This window comes from Ylistrum balloti, unplaced genomic scaffold (genome assembly GCF_031769215.1).
Source record: "Ylistrum balloti isolate Yb309-2 unplaced genomic scaffold, AGI_CSIRO_Ybal_v1 Utg369640, whole genome shotgun sequence".
In the NCBI taxonomy this organism is placed as follows: domain Eukaryota; kingdom Metazoa; phylum Mollusca; class Bivalvia; order Pectinida; family Pectinidae; genus Ylistrum; species Ylistrum balloti.
In genome coordinates, this window is record NW_026781901.1 from 423,607 (window position 1) to 438,740 (window position 15,134).

The following is a 15,134-nucleotide window of genomic DNA, read 5'->3' on the forward strand; positions in this document are numbered from 1 at the left end:
CAATTTGACAGAATAAGATTGTCGATGTGACAGAATAAGATCGTCAAAGTGACAGAATAAGATCGTCAATGTGACAGAATAAGATCGTCAAAGTGACAGAATACGATCGTCAAAGTGACAAAATAAGATCGTCGATGTGACAGAATAAGATGGTCAATGTGACAGAATAAGATGGTCAATGTGACAGAATAAGATGGTCAATGTGACAGAATAAGATCGTCAATGTGACAGAATAAGATCGTCAATGTGACAGAATAAGATCGTCGATGTGACAGAATAAGATCGTCAAAGTGACAGAATACGATCGTCAAAGTGACAGAATAAGATTGTCGATGTGACAGAATAAGATGGTCAATGTGACAGAAGATCGTCAATGTGACAGAATAAGATCGTCAATGTGACAGAATAAGATCGTCGATGTGACAAAAAATCGTCGATGTGAAAAAATAAATACACATCGTCAAAAATTAAAAATCGTCAAAGTACTGGTAAGATCGTGACTTTACATATCTATCAAAGCATACCTGACAGTGCATAGATCGTCGATGTGCACTCGTCGATCACAGCTCTAAGATCGTCGATTTTGAATAAGATCGTCGATGTGACAGAATAAGATCGTCAATGTGACAGAATAAGAACGTCGATGTGACAGAATAAGATCGTCAAAGTGACAGAATACGATCGTCAAAGTGACAGAATAAGATTGTCGATGTGACAGAATAAGATGGTCAATGTGACAGAAGATCGTCAATGTCCAACAGGATCGTCAATGTGAAGAATATAAGATCGTCGATGTGAAAGAATAGATAAAAGTCAAAGTGATTGATATATGGTCAATTTTCAACAAAATCGTTATGACTAAAAATAAGATCGTCGATGTGACAAATAAGATTGTCGATGTAATGATTGTCGATGTCCATGTAAGATCGTCGATGTGACAGAATAAGATCGTCGATGTGACAGAATAAGATCGTCGATGTGACAGAATAAGATCGTCGATGTGACAGAATAAGAATAAGATCGTCGATGTGACAGAATAAGATCGTCGATGTGACAGAATAAGATCGTCGATGTGACAGAATAAGATCGTCAATGTGACAGAAAGTATTCCAAGATGTCTAGAATAACATGCTGATTTGTAGAAATACAGTTATATTTTTACAATAATATCTCAAGAACGATTGTTTTTTTAAATGTAAGAAAACACAGAATACAGTATTTTTCTTTCTTTTTTTGCAAGTATTTAACTAAAGTCAGAGAGACAGCGATATATCATCCAATTATAATATACTGAAATGTAAAAAAAAATTCTTAAAAAACATAAATACACATCACAAAAATTAAAAATCAAAATATCCCCTGGTAAGTCTGCCTTTACATATCTATCAAAGCATACCTGTCAGTGCATACATGCACTTGTCACAGCTCTCTTGCATTTTTGTTGAAGTTATTGACGGATATTAAATTTCATAGCACAAAAGGTAAAGTATTTATAGAGAGGTATCTATTCAGAAAAAAATCTGTTTGTCCTACTTACAAAGAAACCAGCTTTGTAGGCAAGATTTCCTACAGATTTTAAAATTTATTTTCTTCATTTTGTCCAACAGGATAGTTAAATAAGAATATATTATCTTTTAAAGATTAGATAAAAGTAAAAGTATTGATATATTTTTCATTTTCAACAAAATGCAGTGTATACTAAAAATTACTAATATTCCTAAATAAGAGATGTAATGTGCTGTCCATGTATGCTTGGTGACATATTTCTAATAAATCAAAAACTTCCATTGTCTCATTATATCCAGCCAGTGTTTAGGGGACAGATTGTCTCACTACACAGCCAGTGTTTTAGGGGACAGATTGTCTCACTATTCAGCCAGTATTTTAGAGGACAGATTGTCTCACTATTCAGCCAGTGTTTTAGGGGACAGATTGTCTCACTATTCAGCCAGTATTTTAGAGGACAGATTGTCTCACTATTCAGCCAGTGTTTTAGGGGACAGATTGTCGCATTACCTAACCAATGTTTAGGGGACAAATTGTCTCACTACACAGCCAGTGTTATAGGGGACAGATTGTCTCACTATTCAGCCAGTGTATAGGGGACAGATTGTCTCACTATCCAGCCAGTGTTTAGGGGACAGATTGTCTCACTATCCAGCCAGTGTTTAGGGGACAGATTGTCTCACTATCCAGCCAGTGTTTAGGGGACAGATTGTCTCACTATACAGCCAGTGTTTAGGGGACAGATTGTCTCACTACACAGTCAGTGTTTTAGGGGACAGATTGTCTTACTATACAGCCAGTGTTTAGGGGACAGATTGTCTCACTACACAGCCAGTGTTTAGGGGACAGATTGTCTCACTACACAGCCAGTGTTTTAGGGGACAGATTGTCTCACTATCCAGCCAGTGTTTAGGGGACAGATTGTCTCACTACACAGCCAGTGTTTTAGGGGACAGATTGTCTCACTACACAGCCAGTATTTTAGGGGACAGATTGTCTCACTACACAGCCAGTGTTTAGGGGACAGATTGTCTCACTACACAGCCAGTGTTTTAGGGGACAGATTGTCTCACTATTCAGCCAGTGTTTTAGGGGACAGATTGTCTCACTATCCAGCCAGTGTTTAGGGGACAGATTGTCTCACTACACAGCCAGTGTTTAGAGGACAGATTGTCTCACTACACAGCCAGTGTTTAGGGGACAGATTGTCTCACTATCCAGCCAGTGTTTTAGAGGACAGATTGTCTCACTACACAGCCAGTGTTTAGGGGACAGATTGTCTCACTATCCAGCCAGTGTTTTAGGGGACAGATTGTCTCACTATTCAGCCAGTGTTTTAGAGGACAGATTGTCTCACTACACAGCCAGTGTTATAGGGGACAGATTGTCTCACTATTCAGCCAGTGTTTAGGGGACAGATTGTCTCACTACACAGCCAGTGTTTAGGGGACAGATTGTCTCACTACACAGCCAGTGTTTAGGGGACAGATTGTCTCACTATCCAGCCAGTGTTTAGGGGACAGATTGTCTCACTATCCAGCCAGTGTTTAGGGGACAGATTGTCTCACTACACAGCCAGTGTTTAGGGGACAGATTGTCTCACTACACAGCCAGTGTTTTAGGGGACAGATTGTCTCACTATCCAGCCAGTGTTTAGGGTACAGATTGTCTCACTATTCAGCCAGTGATAGCTGTCCCATATCTGTTCAGAGTTTCTGACCTGATAAACCCATCAAGCCGTCTCCCAATCCAGCTACCACATGATAATTACTGCTATGACTAATGAATATCTACTATAGTCATTTGGTCCCCCAGACACATCCCCAGACTTATAGTGAGAGATATTCAGAAAAAGATAATGTTTGTCCCACTTACAAAGAAACCAGCATTACAAGCAAGATTTCCTAGATTTCAAAATTTCTTGATTTTGTGCAACAGGATGGTTATATAAGATTACATTATCTTTTAAAGATTACTAGGAAGTAAAGGTATTGATATATTTTTCTTTTGGCCTCCTGGGGTCCTGTTTTAAGCCCATCCCCAGACTTTATGTAAGAGGTATTGTATTTGGCCCCCTCGGGTTCTGTAGTAAAACTATCACCAGACTTGAAGCCAGAGGTAATGTATCATGCCCCCTCAGGGTTTTCAGGGTTCTATTATAAGGTCATCCCCAGGCTTTAAGATATGATATTGGCTTATTGCTGGAGAAAAATTTCTATGAAATGACAAATCCTAAGTTACCTTGATATATGAAAAGTGTAGACTTAATTCAGGATCACTGTCTGCTTAGATCACATAATAAATTCTCTGTAGCTTAAGTTATGATCATGTAAACACAAATGCCGAAATAAATACATTTCTACAAAATGTAAAGTCATAAACTCGTTAAATCTATTTCCTTCTAAACTCATTAATTTATTCGCTGATGGGTTTATGACTAACTAATTAATTACTTTCCTTGACTCGAATCACTTTATGGTAATCAGCAACAGTCTGTTCGTTCACCAGGATACACTATCATCAATTACAATAGACACTCTACTTCAAATACCGTACTCAACCAAATAAACACACCAGTCACTATAAACACACTCTCCCCACTTATCTCAGGAAAAAATTATTGATTAGCTCTTAGTAGACAATAAGCCCATGTCTGATAATAAGCCCATTCATACTTATTTCTTTTTGGTAGCACTTTGTATAAGAATAGTATTAAGCCCAACCCATGACTTTGAGTAAGAATATGTTGAAGTACTCACACCACTTACATTAATTGTTGTTAATTTACTGATTGGCAATGAAATCTTAAAATTATTGTCTTCCTTTGATACTGTACCTCTAAGCATGAAATTTCAAAAGTTCAAATAAGGCATTTGCTTTTAAAAACCAAGCAAATGTACAGGTTTATCTGGTTAAATGCTCCTCTTTGTCCTATTAACAGCCTCAGTCATTTAATTGATGTTTCAGGTTTTGATGGTGGAGGAAACTGTATTAATCAAATTTCCAATTTATCCATGTCTGGTGATAGGCCCACCCAGCTCAATCACAATTTCAGATGATCTGGATATTTTAACATAGGATATATCATTTTCCTGTGTTTGACCACACCCCTGCTTACTAAGTACAGTAATAGTCATTAGTTTGGTGTTGTCTCCCTGGGTTTTCTACAAGATAAATACGGTACCTGAAAACTGGCAGGAAAAACTTATCAGAAGTTAGAGTTTTCTTCCACAGTGTATTATACCTTTAGAATAAATACACTCTGTTGAAAGAGTGATATTTCAATCTCTGTCACAGGTAGATGGGATTTTTTTTCAGTTGTACAAGGGATGGGTTCAAGTTCAAGGTAGGTAAGGTAAGTATACACTAAAGCAAGAAGTACATTATGGCAGGTATTGTAGGTTTTATTACATTTGTAATTTCTACAAATATTAACAAGTATTTGTTATAAACAGGTGATCCTTATAGGCAAGTAGTTTTAATATACAGATGTCATTTACATATCAGTTTTTGTTGTATACAGTTGGTCTTTATAGACAAGGTTTTGTTGTACAAAGATAGCCATCATAGACAGGCATTAGTAATGTACTTGAACCCTTTATATACAGGTATTTGTAATATACAGGTGGCCTTTATAGACAGGTATCTGTTACATACTTGAGTCCTTGACAGACAAGTATTTGTACCCAACATAATGCCTTTATGGAGGAAATTTTTATATACATGTGGTCTTAATAGACAGGTATTTGTTTCATACTTGATTCCTTTATAGACAGGTATGTGTTACCTACATGTTGCCTTAATAGGGGAAGGTTTTATATACAGATGACCTTTATAGACAGGTATCTGTATCCTACATGTTACCTTTATAGGAGGTTTATATACAGATGGCCTTTATAGACAGGTATTTGTTACCTTCTTGAGTCCTTTATAGACAGGTATGTGTAACCTACATGTTGCCTTTGTAGGGGAAGGTTTATATACAGGTGACCTTTATACACAGGTCTTTGTTACCTACATGTTGCCTTTATAGAGGAAAGACTTATATACAGGTGGCCTTTATAGACAGGTATTTGTTTTATGTAGATATATATTATAGACTCTAAGTTTAATCAGCATATTTTGGCTGTATGTCAGGTGAAGAAACCAGTAAAGACACAAAGAGAGAGGTTTACTGTTACATGTACTACTGGTGCACAATGTTACCACATCAGTACATGTAAACTTATATCCATTGTGTTGTCTGAATCAACAAGATGGCAGGTAGTCCCGAATTTCTCACAAAAAATCCCTCAATGTTTATGTGCTGTATTTATCCCGTGATAAAGACAATGTCAGAGGGTGGGCTTATTGTAGGACATGGATAGAACAATAGCTGACATTCCTTCTGAACCTTCAATAATATATCTGATACAGGAGGATGTATAATATAAAAATTATGTCATTTATTGGTTTTTCCTCAAAAACTGCAAAAGATGCTGGTGGGCTTATCTTTGTTCGTTTAGTGAGTTTACCACCCTGTGAAGCTGGTGGTTACATCACTGAACAAAATATGGAAGGCCTACCACATGCTGTCCAGAGCAGGGTACAGTGACTTGCCCATGGACACAGCCACCTTAGCACAGACTGGTCTGTTTTTCAGCTTCCTGAGAGACACACACTGCCACAGATAGGGAGCAGTGAACTAAACACCTGAGGCCTTCACCTGTGTTGTGTAGGTCAATGCTCTGACCAACTAAGCCTATGGGATTAGCTGTCTATGGTTATAAATCTAGACTGCCACCAAAATAAGAAATATCATTATGCAAATCTTCAAAGTTACACTTTCTTATACATCCTACATAAACTCAAACTATGTCTCAATCAGTAGATGACAGTACATGTATCATTTGAGTGACAAAAATATATTTAAATCCTGATTGAATCACTGATACCCCAGCTATGATGTCATAAACCTCTTAAACTTTGAAGCTAAAAATGTCAAAAATGCTGATCTTTAACATAGTGAAGCATCATACGGCTAAAAACAACATCATTTATTTTAGTGGATGAGGAATGTAAGGAAAGTTTGTGGTGTTGATGTCTTTGAGATTTCCTTATAACCACCAGGTCTCCTTAATTATGTCTCATGAATCATCAGATGATTTTTGTCTAAAAAAAAAAGGAAGAAAAAAAAATTTGTTGCTGCATGACTCACTGCTTTACAAGGGAAACATCGTAGCAAAACAAAACCATCGGATGAAAAAACTTCTAATTTTATAACACAACTTTAACATGATTGGTTGGTTGTAGCGTAGGATGAAATTTATTTACGAACTTGTATGTCATTCGAGACAACACCCTCGTAGACATCGCGACACAACACAACAATATAAATAACTACGTGTCCAGGTAAACAGGGAATCTCCCAGGTACACTAGGACAACCACACACCTAGCTGTCTACACTGGCAATCAGAGGAAGCAAATTACACGAACGTTTTCCTATCATGATCCCCTCCTCCCAACATGGTAGGTTATAGAATGTTATCAGGAATGCAGGGTTACTATGGGCTCTTATCTTTATAGCATGCAGACAGCCTTTCAAAACCTCTTCATGAGACTAGGTAAGATTTTGACAAAATGCTCCAAGTAGATATATAAGTAACCATCCGGTGGTCAAACGTCTGGTCAACTTAGCAGTTCATGTCTGGTCAAGTCAACATTACCTAGATTGTCAAATGGCGTAGTGGTTAGGCACTTGTTCATCACCAAGAGACCAGGGTTCAACTCCTTGACTAAATGTAAAATGTATTGTATCACCTGCCCGACCACAATTGTTTTCCCTGGGTACACCAGTTACCTCCCACAGTGCTTCCATCTGGGTCAGCACAAGCGATCAATCTGTTCTGATATCTTGTTTTGTTATTGTTGTGAAATGAATAAAGTTTATTTTAAAACGCCACATTGTGACAAGTCAATAACAAAAAACTTCACTACAGTTAATATCCAATATTAAGCTCAGGGGGCTAATAAGTATATTACTTATGATTCGTAGTCAGAAGTGGGCTTATTTCAGAACAACGATTAAACATCAGTTAAATCTCTAACAATGAAAACTTATGATACAACAATGTTGATAAATCTATTGAGTTTGTGGACTTATTGCCAGACATGGGCTTATTTGCAGAAAACAAAATTTCTTTGCTACAAGATAACAAAGTTCTCAGACCTCCGTGGCACTATTAATGGATATTGTCGAGGGTGGATGTTATCATCGCCAAACCCTAATGTCAGATTACTCAAACATGCTAAATATTTATAGAAATTGTCACCTTATTAATTACTAGGTGTGGTGTTGGTCACCCTATCATACCACAAGCTGTGAAGATAAATCACCATGCTTTCTAACTTAAGGTATTTCATTAAAAAAAAGGAAAGTAAAACCTTTCAATGTACATGCCATGTGCTCCAAGAATCTTTGATATTTTAAAGTATAGTCTGCATTAGATTACAAAATAAAACCACACAATAACCACACAAGCAGGAATGCCTGAATAGATACTTAATTTGATTTATGAAAATTTGTTACATCCCTTATTCCATATAAGACAATGCCTGGTAGTAAGCCCACCTTCAATTTGCCGGCAATTGATTCATTGTCCTGTAACAAGCCTACTCATTGACGTTGCACCTGAAGTCATGTTTTGTTCACTGGGCTTAATAAAATATTATCACAAATGTATTATATAACTTATCCAGGTAATATCAAAAACAAAAAGGACTTGTGTTAACTGACACTGTTCCCTGTAATTTTTTTTAGTCACATCACTAACAAAGAATCTATTGTCCTTGAAGTTGTATGTCGATTCACTTCAGGAAACAATATTTTTTGTTTACAAACCACGAATGAAGCTTTGTATCTCCCTAACTACATGTCAATAAATCTATACTACCATAAACATGTAAACAACCTGACAAATTAAATTTCTCCATAAACACGGAAGTAATAGCTCAAACATAGGACATTTTTTCAGTTTTTTTTGTGTGTACATTCTCACTTTTTTTCCCAGATATTAAATTCCAAAAATTTTTTTATATAGTTTTTTTGTCCAATAATAAGGAAGCTCTACCTTGAGAATGACAATATAAAAAGAGTATATCACAGCTGTGACCCTGAAATTTGACATTTCTAACTCATCTTTCAGTGACACTGTGGTCAAGTGTATTTTAACAGGAAGTCTTTCACTCTAGTAGAGTCCTAAATTGTTTTTTCAGGACAAAGATATTTCTCACCTGAGCATATCCTGTTGAGAACCCACTACAAACTACAGTGAAATCTCACCTAACAACCACCTCAGAATTACGACCATGCTGCTATTACGGGCACTTTTTTCATTAGTCATTTGGCCCCACCCCTCTACCTCCACGTCATATTGCAAATTATGTTGATAGCCTGGCAGAGAAAAAAATCTTAAAAATATCAGTGGGTTTAAATGTCATACGTCTTGTCAACAGAATCTAAATATGAACACAAAAGAAATCCTCAGAATTTACATCAGAAACAACTGTATCTCATATTTTCTTGTTCTAGAATCTTATGTATAAAGAACTTTCAGCAAAAAAATTGTGAACATATGTTTATTGTACAAAGACTGCAAGTCCCTAAAACTATTGCAAACCGCACAGTCATAACAAGATAATACGCAATTTTTTTTAGAAATGTACCAACACAATGAGAATGGTGATAATAGTACCATACTTAAATATTAATTATCTGGAGGTTGCTTACTCAACAGTGAAAAATAGCTGAATGGACACCTTTATTTAAGTCCTGTATAACTACCCTGGTAGCTTTGAAACCTGATATCCCTTGATTTGACAGTATACCAATCCTGTATCACACATTTAAATACCATTGCTCCTAGTTTCCATGTAGTGCTGGATTTCAAGTTTTGTAAACTGGATACTGTAAAATCATACATTTTCATGGGGAACAATTTTTGTGGATTTTTGAAATATATCACTATTTTGTTGACACTTGATTTTTGTGGCTAAATACAGCTCAATAAATCTACCTCAAATGATTTATCAGTTTGTAGACGTATAAATTCGTGGATTCAAAAGACCTATAAAATCAATGGAAATAAATCTCTCGGTAAAAATAATGATTTTACAACATTGTTCATCATCATACCATTTTACCCTTTATACAATTCACGAATCTAGAGTCAAAAACAACTGTCAAAAATGAGTTATTAAATACCATAGATACCATAGATACCATAAATATCAGATATCATAGATACCATAAATATCATAGATACCATAGATACCATAGATACCATAAATACCATTAATATCATAGATACCATAGATACCATAAATATCAGACATCATAGATACCATAAATACCATAAATATCATAGATACCATAAATATCATAGATACCATAGATACTATAGATACCATAGATATCATAAATACCATAGATATCATAAATACCATAGATACCATAAATACCACAGATACCATAAATACCACAGTTACCATAGATACCATAAATACCAGATACCATAAATACCATAAAAACAATAAATATCATAGATACCATAGATACCATAAATACCACAGATACCATAAATACCATAGATACCATAAATATCATAGATACCATAGATACCATAGATACCATAGATATCATAAATACCATAGATATCATAAATACCATAGATACCATAAATACCATAGATACCATAAATACCATAGATACCATAGATACCATAAATACCATAAATATCATAGATACCATAAATACCATAGATACCATAAATATCATAGATTCCATAGATACTATAGATACCATAGATATCATAAATACCATAGATATCATAAATACCATAGATACCATAAATACCACAGTTACCATAGATACCATAAATACCAGATACCATAAATACCATAAAAACAATAAATATCATAGATACCATAGATACCAGAAATACCATACATACCATAGATACCATAAATACCACAGATACCATAAATACCACAGTTACCATAGATACCATAAATACCAGATACCATAAATACCATAAAAACAATAAATATCATAGATACCATAAATACCAGATACCATAAATACCATAGATACCATAAATACCACAGATACCATAAATACCACAGTTATCATAGATACCATAAATACCATAGATACCATAAATACCATAAAAACAATAAATATCATAGATACCATAGATACCAGAAATACCATACATACCATAGATACCATAAATACCACAGATACCATAAATACCACAGTTACCATAGATACCATAAATACCAGATACCATAAATACCATAGATACAATAAATATCATAGATACCATCAATAAATGGTTACACCATGTTTACTTAGAAGCTGTCACAATGAAATCATTATACAAAATTCATTATAAATCTTGTATATAATTTCACATATACTTTTTTGTGTTGTGTGCTTTGAAAGCCATAAAAGTCAATCAACTTCCTTAAATGAGTAAAACATTGATATTAAAGCTGTTTAATCTGTTTTGATGTTAATAATTCAAATACATCTACAATGTTTGTCACAAAAATAGCTCACAAGTGTTCATGTTTCCTGCATTTATCAAACAATAAGCCCAACTATATCTATCGCTGAGTAACAAATATTATACTACTGATGAACAGATGAACAGCACCTTTTGGTATCAATTCTGACTTAGATACAATATATCCAAATTTGAATTAAACTGTATCATACAGCTATTTCGTCCTTCTAGGACTCGTCTGTATAGCTGAAACCTAGGAAGTGACAAACCAATACTATTTTAGTTTCTTACAATAAGCCCACTCCCTAACTCTGAGTAAGATTTTGTATTTATGCCCCTGGGCCTATTACAGGACAAATACGGTTTGTGACTCTAAATAAAGTTTCTTGTCTGCTCTGGCAACCTATTCGCAACAGTGTAACATTTCTCTTCAATACAACACCAGGTTATCTGCTTATAGGGCTTTGAATCTTCGCACCAGTGGTCATGTGATAAGACTTCACAGATGATGTGACGACTCAATCTCTCTAGATTTAAAGTAGTTTTTAGGTTTTAAGAGCAGAATCTATTATTGATTAAATTCCCTGCTTCTCTTTTTCATATAATGCTACAATAAAAGGGTATTTTCTGGAGTAGAACTGTACCTGGTATAAACACCCTTATCCATTTCTCTCATTGTTCAAAAGGTCACCCAGTCATGGGAAAATCTTGTATACGTTAACAGCAATCGTTCAGGAAGTCAATAAAGTATTTGGTACATTAATGTGTGTTAGCCAAAAAGGTTACAGTTTTATTGATGAGTAGGTCAGGATTCTGATCACATCTTATATATACCTTGTTGAATTTTGATAATGTAAACTTAAACTTAAAACCACATTATGCAATAAATTTCTTTTAAAAAATTACTTCGAATTCAAACAGATTCTAAAATACATCTCAATAAAACTGATTTTGAAATAATATTAATAACTGATAAAAAAAACCCCATGGCAACTAGATACTGTGTTTCCATACCGTAACTGTGGAGAAATCTGATGAATGCAAAAATGATGACAATGGAATTTGTGAAGTTCAATGAATTCCTGATATTGAATATTTAAGATTTTTCAAGTTGTATAAATGAGAGAAAAATCAATTTTTTCCATTATGTATTATACAGGTGAGGTTTAAAATACACAATAATATAGATAAGCATGCTTACTTGTAACAGCTCGTAAATAATGGCAACACTTAATCAAGCTTATGGTAAACATATGTCAAACATTTATCACAAACATTTATAGTTCTGTTCGGCAACAGTTGGGATGTAATGATATACAGAAGGAGGTAAAGTTGGGGGGCAGTATAATGACTACAGGAGTACCACTGGAGTGATAATTAAATGACTACAAGGGGTACAATTGGGGCATCAAAAATAACAACAAGGGGTACAATTGGGGTAACAAAAATGACAAAAAGGTTGCTTATTAATCATGTTAATTAAAGATTTTAAAGGGGTACAAATGGGCAATGATAGTGACTACAAGGGGCACAATTGGGGCATCAAAAATTACTACAAGGGGTACAATTGGGGTAACAAAAATTACTACAAGGGGTACAATTGGGGTAACAAAAACGACAAAACGGTTGCTTATTAATCATGTTAATTAAAGATTTTAAAGGGGTACAAATGGGCAATGATAGTGACTACAAGGGGCACAATTGGGGCATCAAAAATTACTACAAGGGGTACAATTGTGGTAACAAAAATTACTACAAGGGGTACAATGAGGACAATATAATTACTATAGTTTATTATGGGTACAACAGTGATATATGTATTGAACACAATTAATGGTATATCAATCTTATATTTGGGGTTTTAGATATGTAAATTTTATTAAAGAGCTTTTTGGGCACCGATACTGACATAAGTTAATCAGGGGGTCATTTGGGGTAATAATTATAACATAAATCTATAAGGAGTACAATGGTTGTAATATATTGGGTACAATTGGTAGAAATATATTGACCTCAATTAACAGGGGTATCGTTGGGGGTCATATATTGACCTTAGGTCAGGAGAGGTACATTGAGGGTAATATATATCAGGGGTACAGTTGCAGATAATGTGTTAATCTCAATCAGGGTACAATTGGGGGTAATATTGAGCCTCATTTCAACAGGAATAACACTGATGAAAATTTATTGCCATCAATCAGTTATGAAAAATGAAAAATATAAATATTTTATGACAAAATTTATTATGAAACAGGGTGAAGATTTACCACAATATGTTTTAACAACCTTCACCAACGATGATAAAATCTAACCTGTGAATATGAAATTAGAAAGCGATTTTTGTCTTTGATGGATCAGACAATGATAAAATCTATCCTGGGAATATGAAATTAGAAAGTGATTTTTGTCTTTGATGGATCAGATGATGATCAAATCTAACCTTGGAATATGAAATTAGAAAGTGAATTTTGTGTTTGATGAATCAGTTGTTATTTTGTAGAGATGACACATGTGTTTCATCCTTAGTAATGGTAATGCTAAAATATACATGAATCTATCTAACAAAATGGTTGCTTATTAATCATGCTAATTAAAGATTTTATTGACTTAATGAAGATATATGAAAATACATGAAACTTAAAATTTAAACAAAAAATCATTAATTGCTCACCTGAAACTTTGGAATATATATATATTGTGAATTAAAACTTCTGAACTCAGTCATTTGGTTTAAATAAGGAAGACATATTGAAAACTAATGAGTTTTACCACAGATGATAATATGTATGAGCTAATCTTCCTTAACATGGCTCTTTCAATAGTTTTTTCTTCTTTTTGCAGCACAGATTTGAAATTCCCCTTTTAGAATGTAATTTGAATAAAAAATTATATCACACACAAAAAACCTCCCTTCACTACATAGAAACCATGACCACAAAAAAAACCCTGACCACACCACTACAGAAACCTTGACTACAGAGAAGCCTTGACTACACTAAAACCTTGACTACACAGAAGCCTTGACTACACAGAAGCCTTGACTACACAAAAGCCTTGACTACACTGAAACCTTGACTACACAGAAGCCTTGACTACACTAAAACCTTGACTACACAGAAGCCTTGACTACACAGAAGCCTTGACTACACAAAAGCCTTGACTACACTGAAACCTTGACTACACAGAAGCCTTGACTACACTAAAACCTTGACTACACAGAAGCCTTGACTACACAGAAGCCTTGACTACACTAAAACCTTGACTACACAGATGCCTTGACTACACTAAAACCTTGACTACACAGAAGCCTTGACTACACTAAAACCTTCACAGAAGCCTTGACTACACTAAAACCTTGACTACACAGAAGCCTTGACTACACAAAACCTTGACTACACAGAAGCCTTGACTACACTAAAACCTTGACTATACAGAAGCCTTGACTACACTACCTTGACTACAAGACGCCTTGACTACACAGACGCCTTGACTACACAGAAGCCTTGACTACACAGAAGCCTTGACTACACAGAAGCCTTGACTACATTACAACTTTGATTACACAGAAGCCTTGACTACACTAAAACCTTGACTACACAGAAGCCTTGACTACACAGAAACCATGCCTTGACACAGAAGCCAAGCCTACACAGAAACCTTGACTACACAGAAGCCTTGACTACACTAAAACCTTGACTACACAGAAGCCTTGACTACACTAAAACCTTGACTACACAGAAGCCTTGACTACACAGAAACCTTGACTACACTAAAACCTTGACTACACAGAAGCCTTGACTACACTGAAACCTTGAATACACAGAAGCCTTGACTACACTAAAACCTTGACTACACTAAAACCTTGACTACACAGAAGCCTTGACTACACTAAAACCTTGACTACACAGAAGCCTTGACTACACTGAAACCTTGACTACACAGAAGCCTTGACTACACTGAAACCTTGAATACACAGAAGCCTTGACTACACAGAAACCTTGACTACACTAAAACCTTGACTACACTAAAACCTTGACTACACAGAAGCCTTGACTACACTAAAACCTTGACTACACAG

General features: G+C 35.1%; 1 protein-coding gene across 1 annotated transcript in view; it reads right to left on the minus strand.

Moving 5' to 3' along the window:
- The window catches only part of LOC132554591 (transforming growth factor-beta receptor-associated protein 1-like), a 37,525-nt gene that overhangs the window by 1,406 nt on the left and 20,985 nt on the right, over positions 1–15,134 (minus strand). The window lies entirely within an intron of this gene.